Source organism: Scyliorhinus canicula, chromosome 14 (genome assembly GCF_902713615.1).
Source record: "Scyliorhinus canicula chromosome 14, sScyCan1.1, whole genome shotgun sequence".
Classification (NCBI taxonomy): domain Eukaryota; kingdom Metazoa; phylum Chordata; class Chondrichthyes; order Carcharhiniformes; family Scyliorhinidae; genus Scyliorhinus; species Scyliorhinus canicula.
This window is the reverse complement of record NC_052159.1, coordinates 3848475-3861414: the sequence shown is the minus strand read 5'-3', so window position 1 is coordinate 3861414 and position 12940 is coordinate 3848475. Positions and strand designations below refer to the sequence as shown.

The 12940-nt window shown below is 55.3% G+C and overlaps 2 protein-coding genes across 2 annotated transcripts in view; both read left to right on the top strand.

Moving 5' to 3' along the window:
• LOC119977202 (interferon-inducible GTPase 5-like) overlaps positions 1–12940 on the top strand; it is a 134887-nt gene that overhangs the window by 11232 nt on the left and 110715 nt on the right. The gene's annotated exons all lie outside the window — the stretch shown is intronic.
• LOC119977203 (rho-related GTP-binding protein RhoG) overlaps positions 12413–12940 on the top strand; it is a 50527-nt gene continuing 49999 nt past the window's right edge. The window contains exon 1 of the mRNA XM_038817909.1: positions 12413–12489. The gene's annotated coding sequence lies outside the window, so the exon portion shown is untranslated. The remainder of the gene's footprint in view (positions 12490–12940) is intronic.

Genomic DNA, 12940 nt, shown 5'->3' with positions numbered 1-12940 from the left:
CCAACGCCAGCATCTCCACGCTATTTTTTTTGTCCTCCCTTTTAACATCCAAAGGCTGATACTGTGACCTTTCTACTGTGACCGTTCTACTGTGACCTTTCTACTGTGTCTTTTATACTGTGACCTTTCTACTGTGACCTTTCTACTGTGTCTTTTATACTGTGACCTTATACTGTGACCTTTCTACTGTGACCTTTATACTTTGACCTTTATACTGTGCAATCACAGAGCGAGGGACTACATGAGGGGATGTCGACGAGCACCCAGAACCTGCAGGGGGAGGTAGAGGAGTCCAACCGCGTGCAGCAGAAGGAGGTGGTGCCGACCATGTGTGCCACCCAGGCCAACTCCGCACGGGTGGCATCCATGGTGGAGGCCTTGGAGTTGAGGGTTTTGGTCATGGATCAGCGTGTCCAAGGCCTGGGGCATTCTGGGCAGGCGGGGGCCGAGGCCCAGGACAGGGCTGCCCTCTCACAGGCAGCCATGTGCCAGCTGCACATCGCAGCAACGCTCCGGAGCGTGGCCCAGTCACTGCAGACCATGGCTGAGAGCACCGGCGGCATTGCCCAGGCACTGAGGCAGGTGGCTCAGTTGCAGCATGATATGGCGCAGTCCTGTGGGAGGAAACCGGAGATCCCGGATGAAACCCACGCAGACTCCCCAAGACAGTGACTCAAGGCCGGTGTCCTGGTACTGTGAGATAGCAGTGCTAACCACTGTGCCACCCAGTCCACGCCCTCAGCGGCCAAGGTAGACACATTGCGCACGTTTTCGCTATTCATGGACTGCTGGAGTTGGACAATGACACCCCTTTTACAGGGGACGACTTCCAGACTTCTGCTTGAGCTAACGGCATTCGCCACACGAGGAGGATCCCGTGCCACCCTGTGCCCAGTGGACTGGCTGCGAGTGTCACTCAGACTATCAAGATGCCATACAAACCGCAACGCCAACCACTTGACAATTTCTTGTTGCCTACAATCGCACTCCCCCCCTACCCCTCCCCCCCCCCCACCCACCCACACACCACCACCAGGGAGTCACGCTCGCTGAGCTGTTGACAGGACATCGCCTCTGAACAGAAGTTAATGTTTGTTGACTTTATAGTGAGGGTGGAGACACGTCAGGCTCCGAAGAGAACAACAGACTATTCCAGGTGGGGGACTCAGTTGTCATGTGAGAGTGATGTACCTTTAAGAAATAGGTGTTTATCAGTGATGTCAGAGTGTGGGTGGAGCTGGGCTGTCTGTCAGCTTTTTACTTTTATTTTAGGTTGTTTGCTGCAGGGTGCGTTGTAGTTTCGTTTTCAGAGCTGGATAGCTGCAGTCACAGCCAGAAGGTGTATGAGTCTTTCTCTCTCTGTAATCTAAAAACTGTAAATCGATCGTTTGGTGATTTAAAACTAATAACTGCTCTCAGTAGTGACTTTAACCTGATGTGCTTCTATTAAAAGTTTTTTTTAAAGTCGTATGGATGTTCAAAGGAAAGCTTAAGGATTACGTTGTGTTGTATTCTTTGGGGGTTGTATTTGAATTGATGGTTGCTAAGATGTTCACTGTATGTTTTAAAAAGGTTAACTTGAGTTCATAGAATAAACATTGTTCTGCTTAAAAAAATACTTTTCCATTTCTGCTGTACCATGCCTGTAGAGTGGGCCGTGTGCTCCCCATACCACAATCTATTAAAGTTGTGGGTCAGATGAACTCCATGATACACTTTGGGGCTCTCTAAATCCTGGCCCATAACACAGTCTAGTTCAGAACATCAACTCAGAGCCACGATGATTAGCGGGATGGATTTGTCCCAGTCAGAGAATGTAAGTGTTAGAGTTGTCAAAAAACATACTGACCACTCGAGGGACCGGGGACGGGGGTGGGATTAGACAACCCCCAATTCAGAGGAAAATTATTCCCACTGGTGTTGTCGACACTCCAGTTTCTGTTCCTGAGGAGAGGATGCTGAGATTCCTGATTCCACTCAGCCAGTGGCCGGTGAGGCCACTTCAACCCGCGGTGCCTCTGACAACTCAGCTAATACTCAAAAACGCTGGGGACAGTGTAGAGGGAGCATTACTCTGTATCTAACCCCGTGCTGTACCTGTCCTGGGAGTGTTTGATGGGGACAGTGTAGAGGGAGCTTTACTCTGTATCTAACACCGTGCTGTACCTGTCCTGGGAGTGTTTGATGGGGACAGTGTAGAGGGAGCTTTACTCTGTACCTAACCCCGTGCTGTACCTGTCCTGGGAGTGTGTGATGGGGACAGTGTAGAGGGAGCTTTACTCTGTATCTAACCCTGTGCTGTACCTGTCCTGGGAGTGTTTGATGGGGACAGTGTAGAGGGAGCTTTACTCTGTATCTAACCCCGTGCTGTACCTGTCCTGGGAGTGTTTTGATGGGGACAGTGTAGAGGGAGCTTTACTCTGTATCTAACCCCGTGCTGTACCTGTCCTGGGAGTGTTTGATGGGGACAGTGTAGAGGGAGCTTTACTCTGTATCTAACCCCGTGCTGTACCTGTCCTGGGAGTGTTTGATGGGGACAGTGTAGAGGGAGCTTTACTCTGTATCTAACCCCGTGCTGTCCCTGTCCTGGGAGTGTTTGATGGGGACAGTGTAGAGGGAGCTTTACTCTGTATCTAACCCCGTGCTGTACCTGTCCTGGGAGTGTTTGATGGGGACAGTGTAGAGGGAGCTTTACTCTGTATCTAACCCCGTGCTGTACCTGTCCTGGGAGTGTTTGATGGGGACAGTGTAGAGGGAGCTTTACTCTGTATCTAACCCCGTGCTGTACCTGTCCTGGGAGTGTTTGATGGGGACAGTGTAGAGGGAGCTTTACTCTGTATCTAACCCCGTGCTGTACCTGTCCTGGGAGTGTTTGATGGGGACAGTGTAGAGGGAGCTTTACTCTGTATCTAACCCCGTGCTGTACCTGTCCTGGGAGTGTTTGATGGGGACAATGTAGAGGGAGCTTTACTCTGTATCTAACCCCGTGCTGTACCTGTCCTGGGAGTGTTTGATGGGGACAGTGTAGAGGGAGCTTTACTCTGTATCTAACCCCCGTGCTGTCCCTGTCCTGGGAGTGTTTGATGGGGACAGTGTAGAGGGAGCTTTACTCTGTATCTAACCCCGTGCTGTACCTGTCCTGGGAGTGTTTGATGGGGACAGTGTAGAGGGAGCTTTACTCTGTATCTAACCCCGTGCTGTACCTGTCCTGGGAGTGTTTGATGGGGACAGTGTAGAGGGAGCTTTACTCTGTATCTAACCCCGTGCTGTACCTGTCCTGGGAGTGTTTGATGGGGACAGTGTAGAGGGAGCTTTACTCTGTATCTAACCCCGTGCTGTCCCTGTCCTGGGTGTGTTTGATGGGGACAGCGTAGAGGCAGCTTTACTCTGTATCTAACCCCATGCTGTACCTGTCCTGGGAGTGTTTGATGGGGACAGTGTAGAGGGAGCTTTACTCTATATCTAACCCCGTGCTGTACCTGTCCTGGGAGAGTTTGATGGGGACAGTGTAGAGGGAGCTTTACTCTGTATCTAATCCCGTGCTGTACCTGTCCTGGGAGTGTTTGATGGGGACAGTTTCCAGGGAGCTTTACTCTGTATCTAACCCCGTGCTGTACCTGTCCTGGGAGTGTTTGATGGGGACAGTGTAGAGGGAACTTTACTCTGTATCTAACCCCGTGCTGTCCCTGTCCTGGGTGTGTTTGATGGGGACAGCTAGAGGGAGCTTTACTCTGTATCTAACCCCGTGCTGTACCTGTCCTGGGAGTGTTTGATGGGGACAGTGTAGAGGGAGCTTTACTCTGTATCTAACCCCATGCTGTACCTGTCCTGGGAGTGTTTGATGGGGACAGCGTAGAGGGAGCTTTACTCTGTATCTAACCCCGTGCTGTACCTGTCCTGGGAGTATTTGATGGGGATAGTGTAGAGAGAGCTTTACTCTGTATCTAACCCCGTGCTGTATCTATCCTGGGAGTGTTTGATGGGGACAGTGTAGAGGGAGCTTTACTCCGTATCTAACCCCGTGCTGTCCCTGTCCTGGGAGTGTTTGATGGGGACAGTGTAGAGGGAGCTTTACTCTGTAGCTAACCCCGTGCTGTACCTGTCCTGGGAGTGTTTGATGGGGACAGTGTAGGGGGAGCTTTACTCTGTATCTAACCCCGTGCTGTACCTGTCCTGGGAGTGTTTGATAGGGACAGCGTAGAGGGAGCTTTACTCTGTATCTAACCCCGTGCTGTACCTACTCTGTATCTAACCAGGGCCGGCCCAAGGCACCGGCAACTCGGGCAGTCGCCCGGGGCGCCATGTGCTAGGGGGTGCCAACCAGCGAATGCGCGGTGGCCGCCCTCCCCAAGGGCGGCCTCCTCCGCCCCCCCTTCCGTCTGCCCCCACCCCCCCCCTCGGGCCCGCCCGCCCCCCCCCCTCCCCCCCCGCCTCGGGCCCGCCCCCCCCCGCCTCGTGCCCCGCCTTGCCCCCCCCCCCCGCCTCGGGCCGGCCCGTCCCCCCCCCCCCCCCCCCCCCCCCCTCCCCCCCTGGCCCCGAAGGGCGCCGAAGTTCAGGTTGCCCGGGGCGCCAGCAACCCTAGGGCCGGCGCTGTATCTAACCCCGTGCTGTACCTGTCCTGGGAGTGTTTGATGGGGACAGTGTAGAGGGAGCTTTACTCTGTATCTAACCCTGTGCTGTACCTGTCCTGGGAGTGTTTGATGGGGACAGTGTAGAGGGAGCTTTACTCTGTATCTAACCCCGTGCTGTACCTGTCCTGGGAGTATTTGATGGGGACAGTGTAGAGGGAGCTTTACTCTGTATCTAACCCCGTGCTGTACCTGTCCTGGGAGTGTTTGATGGGGACAGTGTAGAGGGAGCTTTACTCTGTATCTAACTCCGTGCTGTACCTGTCCTGGGAGTATTTGATGGGGACAGTGTAGAGGGAGCTTTACTCTGCATCTAACCCCGTGCTGTACCTGTCCTGGGAGTATTTGATGGGGACAGTGTAGAGGGAGCTTTACTCTGTATCTAACTCCGTGCTGTACCTGTCCTGGGAGTATTTGATGGGGACAGTGTAGAGGGAGCTTTACTCTGTATCTAACCCAGTGCTGTACCTGTCCTGGGAGTGTTTGATGGGGACAGTGTAGAGGGAGCTTTACTCTGTATCTAACTCCGTGCTGTACCTGTCCTGGGAGTATTTGATGGGGACAGTGTAGAGGGAGCTTTACTCTGTATCTAACCCAGTGCTGTACCTGTCCTGGGAGTGTTTGATGGGGACAGTGTAGAGGAAGCTTTACTCTGTATCTAACCCCGTGCTGTACCTGTCCTGGGAGTATTTGATGGGGACAGCGTAGAGGGAGCTTTACTCTGTATCTAACCCCGTGCTGTACCTGTCCTGGGAGTATTTGATGGGGACAGTGTAGAGGGAGCTTTACTCTGTATCTAACCCCGTGCTGTACCTGTCCCTGGGAGTGTTTGATGGGGACAGTGTAGAGGGAGCTTTACTCTGTATCTAACCCCGTGCTGTACCTGTCCTGGGAGTGTTTGATGGGGACAGTGTAGAGGGAGCTTTACTCTGCATCTAACCCCGTGCTGTACCTGTCCTGGGAGTGTTTGATGCAACAATGGATGATCCTCAAACTAATGAGAAATATGTCTCCCAGAGCGTAATAATGAAATGAACAGACCTAGTCCGGGGTAAGCCCTGGTCGAGATTGTCTTTGGGTTCGGTGATGAAATGAGCCACACAGAGATACATTGTCCACTTGTTATTCCCGGAATTCCGAGTAATGGATCATAGCATCAGTTCCTGTCCTGCTCCCTGTTCGGATCTAATTCTGGGGGAGGCGCTCGTTCCCACTCCACTGGGAGGTGATCCCAGATTCAGGATGTACTGGGAGCTACAGCAACAAGTTACATTTATCTAGCAGCCTGAAGGTAATGAAATGTCCCAAGATGCTTCACAGGAACACCACAGAGCAAAGTAGGACACTGTGCCACATTGTGGGTGGGTAATATTCTCAAACAAGAAAGTCAAGGTGAGGAAAGTCAGAAGCACTGAGCAGCCACTAGAGTGTGCTGTAAGCCAAAGGATGAAGTCCCCCAGAGAAGGGAGTGCAGTGCACAGTGACTGAGGATCCCAGGTAGCACACTGGCCATGAGCCACACGGAGGCTCTAGTTAAACCATCACCTTCAAATTCCATACAGTTTCAGTTTCCAACAAGCCCCTCTGCCCTTTGAAACCACTGTCACATCTCTGCCCTCCCTTTCCCCTCAAGACCCTGATGTGTTGTAACCTCCCAAATCCGTTCCCATTTGGAATGCCGTGTTAGAATCCCTCCAATCAGGTTTCTGCTCCAGGCTCAGTATCGAAATGGGTCTCGTCGAGCCCACATCTGACATCCGGTGTGATGGAGACGGAGGGAAACTTTCCCTCCTCGTCCTTCTCCAGCTGTCCGAAGCCTTTGACACGGTGACCACACCATCCTCCCCCAAGACCCCCTCCCCTGTTAGCCAGCTGGGTGGGACAGTCCTCTCCTCGTTCCATTCTAACCCAATCAGAGTCAGAGAATGGCTGGTAATGGCTTCTCTTCCTGATCCCGCACCGTTACCTCTGGTGTCCACAGGATCTATCCTCGCTCCCTCCTATTTCTCTCTTTTAAAAAATAAATTTAGAGTATCCAATTTATTTTCCAATTAAGGGGCAATTTAGCGTGGTCAATCCACCTACCCTGCACATCTTTGGGTTGTGGGGGTGAGACCCACGCAAACACGGGGAGAATGTGCAAACTCCACACGGACAGTGACCCAGAGCCGGGATCGAACCTGGGACCTCAGCACCGTGAGGCAGCAATGCTAACCCACTGAGCCACCGTGCTGCCCTCCTATTTCCCATCTACACGCTGTCCCTCGGTGACACCGTCCGAATGCAGTGTGTTCATTTTTACATGTACGCTGTTGACCCCCACCTACACCTCACCCCCACCCCCACCTCACCCCACCTCACCTCACCCCAACCCACATCCCCCCCCCTACACCTCACCCCCACCTCACCCCCACTCCCACCTCACCCCCACCCCCACCCCACCTCACCCCACCTCACCCCCACCCCCACCCCACCTCACCACCACCCCCACCCCACCTCACCTCCACACCACCTCACCCCCACCCCAACCCCACCTCACCCCACCTCACACCCACCCCCACCTCACCCCCACCCCAACCCCACCTCACCCCACCTCACCCCCACCCCCACCTCACACCACCCACACCTCTCACCCCACCTCACCCCCACCCACCTCACCCCCACCCCCACCCCACCTCACCCCCACCCACACCTCACCCCACCTCACCCCCACCCCCACCCCACCTCACCCTACCTCACCCCAACCCACCCCCTTACCTCACCCCCACCCCCACCTCACCCCCACCCCACCTCACCCTACCTCACCCCCACCCCCACCTCACCCCCACCTCACCCCAACCCACCCCCACCCTACCTCACCCCCACCCCCACCTCACCCCCACCCCTACCTCACCCCCACCTCACCCCACCTCACCCCCACCCCACCTCACCCCCACCTCACCTCACCCCCACCCCCACCCCACCTCACCGCCACACCACCTCACCCCCACACCACCTCACCCCAACCCACCCCCACCCTACCTCAACCCCACCCCCACCTCACCCCAACCCACCCCCACCCACACCTCACCCCCACCCCCACCTCACCCCACCTCACACCCACCCCCACCCACCTCACCCCCACCCCCACCTCACCCCCACCCCACCCCACCCCCACCCCACCTCACCCCCACCCCACCCCCACCCCACCTCACCCCCACCTCACCCCCACCCCCACCCTCACCCCACCCCCATCCCCACCCTCACCCCACCCCACCCCACCCCCACCCCACCCCCACCCCACCTCACCCCCACCACACCCCACCCCCACCTCACCCCCACCCCCACCTCACCCCCACCCCACCTCACCCCCACCCTACCTCACCCCCACCCCCACCTTACCCCCCACCCCCACCTCACCCCCACCCCCCACCCCACCCTACCTCACCCCCACCCACACCTCACCCCCACCCCCACCTCACCCCCACCCTACCTCACCCCCACCCTACCTCACCCCCACCCCCACCTCACCCCCACCCCCACCTCACCCCCACCCCCACCCCACCCCCACCCTACCTCACCCCCACCCACACCTCACCCCCACCCCCACCTCACCCCCACCCCCACCTCACCCCCACCTCCACCTCACCCTCACCCCCACCTCACCCCCACCCCCACCTCACCCCCACCCTCACCCCCACCCTCACCCCACCCTCACCTCACCCCCACCCCCACCCTCACCCCCACCTCACCCCACCCCCACCTCACTCTCACCCCACCTCACCCCCACCCGCACCTCACCCCCACCTCACCCCCACCCCCACCTCACCCCCACCCACACCCCCCCCCCTCACCCCCACCTCACCCTCACCCCACTCTCACCCCCACCTCAACCCCCCCCCCCCCTCACCCCCCCCCCCCCCCCTCCCTCTGGACTGCTCCACTGTTGCTGAATTATCCGACTGTGTATCCGACACCCAGCGAGGGGGGGGGGGGGGGGGGGGGGGGGGGGGCAGACATTTCCTCCAATCAAACATTGAGAAGACTGAAGCCATTGATGTCAGTCTGCCTCCAAACTCCGTCCCCCAGAGACCCCTTCATCCCTCTGCCTGACAACGTCTGACATTAAGAACGTCTGTTTGCAACTTTGGTGTCTGTACCTGACCCCGAGGTCAGCTTCTGATCTCATATCCACAGCAGCAGTAAGACTGCCTATTCCACCTGGATAACCTCACCGGACTCTGGCCCTGTCTCAGCTTATCTGCGACCGGAACCCTCACGCAGATCTTTGTTAGATGCCGGCTTGACTCTCCCAACACACCCCTGGCTGACCTCACTCTCTGTAAACTAGAGATCATCCATAACTCTGCTGCCGAGGTCAGCAGGTTGGCGCAGTGGTTAGCACTGCTGCCTACGGTGCTGAGGACCCGGGTTCGAATCCCGGCTCTGGGTCACTGACCGTGTGGAGTCTGCACCTTCTCCCCGTGTCTGCGTGGGTCTCACCCCCACAACCCAAAGATGTACAGGATAGGTGAATTGGCCACACTAAATTGTCCGTTAATCGTTAAAAAAAAAATTGGGTACTCTAAATTTATAAAATAAATAAATAAATAATTCTGCTGCCGGTGTCTTTAACATTTACCACTTCCCATTTCACTACCCCTACCCCGGGTTTACTGACCCACACTGACTCCCCGTCCAGTAATCTCACTTATCGAAGGAGTAAATGGCTCCTTTCCTGGTGCTGTTCTTGCTTTGATCTGACTCAGCATTAAACAAAGGCAGTGTAGCACAATGCACAGTGGTTAGCACAATTGCTTCACAGCACCAGGGTCCCAGGTTCGATTCCCGGCTTGGGTCACTGTCTGTGTGGAGTCTACACGTTCTCCCCGTGTCTGCGTGGGTTTCCTCCGGGTGCTCCGGTTTCCTCCCACAGTCCAAAGATGTGCAGGTTAGGTGGATTGGCCATGATAAATTCCCCTTAGTGTCCAAAAAAGGTTGGGTGGGGGTTAGTGGGTTACGGGGATAGGGTGCAGGTGTGTGCTCTTTCCAAGGGCCGGTGCAGACTCGATGGGCCAAATGGCCTCCTTCTGCACTGTAAATTCTATGATATACAACATCTCCATTTTAACATTTTCTCCTTGATCCCAAATCCCTCCATGGCCTCTCCTCCCTCCCTCTGTAATCTTCCCCAGCCTCACAACACTTCAAACATTGCTCCACCATTGGCAGCCATGTCATATACATCCTGGGCCCCAAGCTCTGGAATACCTCCCTGAACCCTCAGGGCCTCTCTCTCCCCCTTTAAGCTGCATATTTAAATCCACGTATGTGAATTCAGATCTGCTCACGTGGCTTGGAATCAAATTTTCTGAGGTCACGGTAGGTAAAAGGTGCTGTTCAAATATAAATTGTTGTTGTTTACTCCCCAACAAGAGGAAATCATTTCTCTTCATCTAACCGATCAAATCCACTTGCCTGGATGAGTGCAGCTCCAACAACACTCAAGAAGTTCGACACCATCCAGGACAAAGCAGCCCCACTTGATTGCTCCCCCTTCCACAAACATTCACTCCCTCCATCACAGACGCACAGTGGCAGCCGTGTGCACCATCTACAAGATGCACTGCAGGAACTCACCAAGGTTCCTTCGGCAGCACCTTCCAAACCCACGGCCACTACCATCTAGAAGGACAAGAACAGCAGATACCTGGGAACCCCACCACCTGGAGGTTTCCCTCCAAGTCACCACCCTGACTGGGAAATATATCGGCCGTTCCTTCACTGTCACTGGGGCAACATCCTGGAACTCCCTCCCTAACAGCACAGTGGGTGTACCTACACCTACACCTCAGGGACTGCAGCGGTTCAAGAAGGCAGCTCACCACCACCTTCTGAAGGGCAACTAGGGATGGGCAATAAATGCTGGCCTAACCAGCAACACGTGCATTCCAATAATTATTTTGGAAACGTAGCTGGTGGGTTGTGTTTGCACTCTCCCTATGCCTTGTTACTGGCATTGTTTCCCGGATTGCGATAGAATGGATGCAGCCATGGAGACTGTGGTTTGCACCATGACTCCTTCCCCCTGATCACCTCCCTTTCCCCATTCCCTGCTCAGGAAGAGCCACCAACAGAGGCTGAGGAGCTGCCACAACCTTAACTGCTGAATGTGGACAATCACATGTCTCATTTCACTATCCTCATATTGTTAATGTTTCCCTCTCCTCGGCAGTGACTCCTCCCCCACCCCTCTTTCTAATCCATTGCTAACTATCCTTGACCTCTCCAATGCCTCATCCCCTTGGCAACACGTGTGAGATTTCATACGCGAGGGTGCAGGGGGATTTACGAGGAACAAAGGGTTTTAGCGACAGGAACAGATTGGATAGGCAGGGGTTGTTTTCGTTGGCACGGGGGGGGGGGTGCTCAGGAGGTTAATTTAAGGGGGGATCTAGTGTTCCATCTTGAGGAATCAGGTGAGCCTGTTGACAATTTCACATAAAACCAGCAGGTGTAAATTCAAGGGCGAAGGAGCGAAAGCTGGAAGGTCAGCTCACCTGGGCTCTGCACATCCTGAATTATAAAAAGCCCTGATTGGAAAGGGAGACATTCACAATACCGCGGGGCTGTTCCACTCTGCCAGAGTGCAGTCACAAGCAGACAGGTGGAGATGTCAAACTTTCGGTGAACACAAGAGAAAGTGGCAGGGGCGATGCAGTGAAACAGGAATAAAAGAGGGAGCAAGGTGTTTGGGAGCCGTGGACGACATGACGAGTTCACAGACGGAAGGAGATGTCCTGTATCATTCTGCAGAGAGTTTGGGTAAAGCTCATAGAATCATAGAATCTATAGTGCAGAAGGAGGCCATTCGGCCCATCGAGTCTGCACCGGCCCTTTTTTAGAAAGGCACCCTACCTAGGCCCGCACCTCCACCCTATTCCTGTAACCCCAATGAAAATCGCTGATTGTCACAAGCCCCTAGTCACCACATTCTGGTGCCTGTTTGGGGAGGCTGGACACTAAGGGCCAATTTATCATGGCCAATCCACCTAACCTGTACATCTTTGGACTGTGGGAGGAAACCGGAGCACCCGGAGGAAACCCACGCAGACACGGGGAGGATGTGCAGACTCCGCACAGACAGTGACCCAGCCGGGAATCGAACCTGGGACCCTGCCGCTGTGAAGCAACAGTGCTAACGTGCTGCCAACAGGGCTGATTTTGAGGTTTCAAATTTCCCGCCCATTCCCAGTATCCCAATTCCCTGAGAGATGAAAAATCTGTCTGCTCACAATCTGAGATATATTCAACGATGGACCCGCAGCACTCCGATAGAGAATTCCAAAGATTCAAGACCCTCTGAGTGATGAAATGTCTCCCCATCTCGGTCCTAAATGATCGGCCCCCAATCCTGAGACTGCGACCCCGTGTTTTCGATTCCCCGGCCAGCGGGGACAATCTCTCAGCCTCCCCCCCTCATCAAATCCCCTCAGAATCCGGAATGTACCACTCAGATCCTCATCATTCTTCTAAACTGCAGACTCAGGTCCAACTCACTCAGACCAGGGGCTTGAGGAGAATGAGGGGTGATCACTGCCCTGGCACCCTCACCCTCTGCTGGCCAACCTGAGGGATTGAGGGTGGCATTAAGGATTGAGGGTGGCATTGAGGATTGAGGGTGGCATTGAGGATCTCTTTGCCCCAGGGGGTAGGGGGCAGCTGCCCTGTAACTGCCTCCCCTGGCCGAGTTGCCGATTTAAGAGATTTCTGGCTCACTGCCATTTCCTGATGGGTGTCAGTAACTGAACTTCCTCTGAGGCGAGGCGGTCACTTCCTCGAATCAGTAAGCGGAGTGAGAGGCGAGTGGAGGAGATGCGAGGTGAGTGGGACATTGCTCTGCCCCCCCAGTCTGGCGGAGGGAGGGGCGGGCAGCGGGACCCGGGGGCAGCCACAAACTTCACCCAAACTTTCCAAAAGTTTGTTTCCTTTGTAAAAAGTTTGAGCGGAGCCCCGTGGACGGATATTGGGGGGTGGGGAGAGGTTCTGTGTCTGTGTTCGGGAGGCTCTGTGTTCGGGAGGGTGAGGGAGGCTCTGTGTTCCGGAGGGTGAGGGAGGCTCTGTGTTCCGGAGGGTGGGGGAGGCTCTGTCCCTGTGTTCGGGAGGGTCTGTGTCTGTGTTCGGGAGGGTGGGGGAGGCTCTGTGTCTGTGTTCGGGAGGGTGGAGGAGGCTCTGTCCCTGTGTTCGGGAGGGTGGGGGAGGCTCTGTCCCTGTGTTCGGGAGGGTGGGGGAGGCTCTGTCCCTGTGTTCGGGAGGGTGGGGGAGGCTCTGTC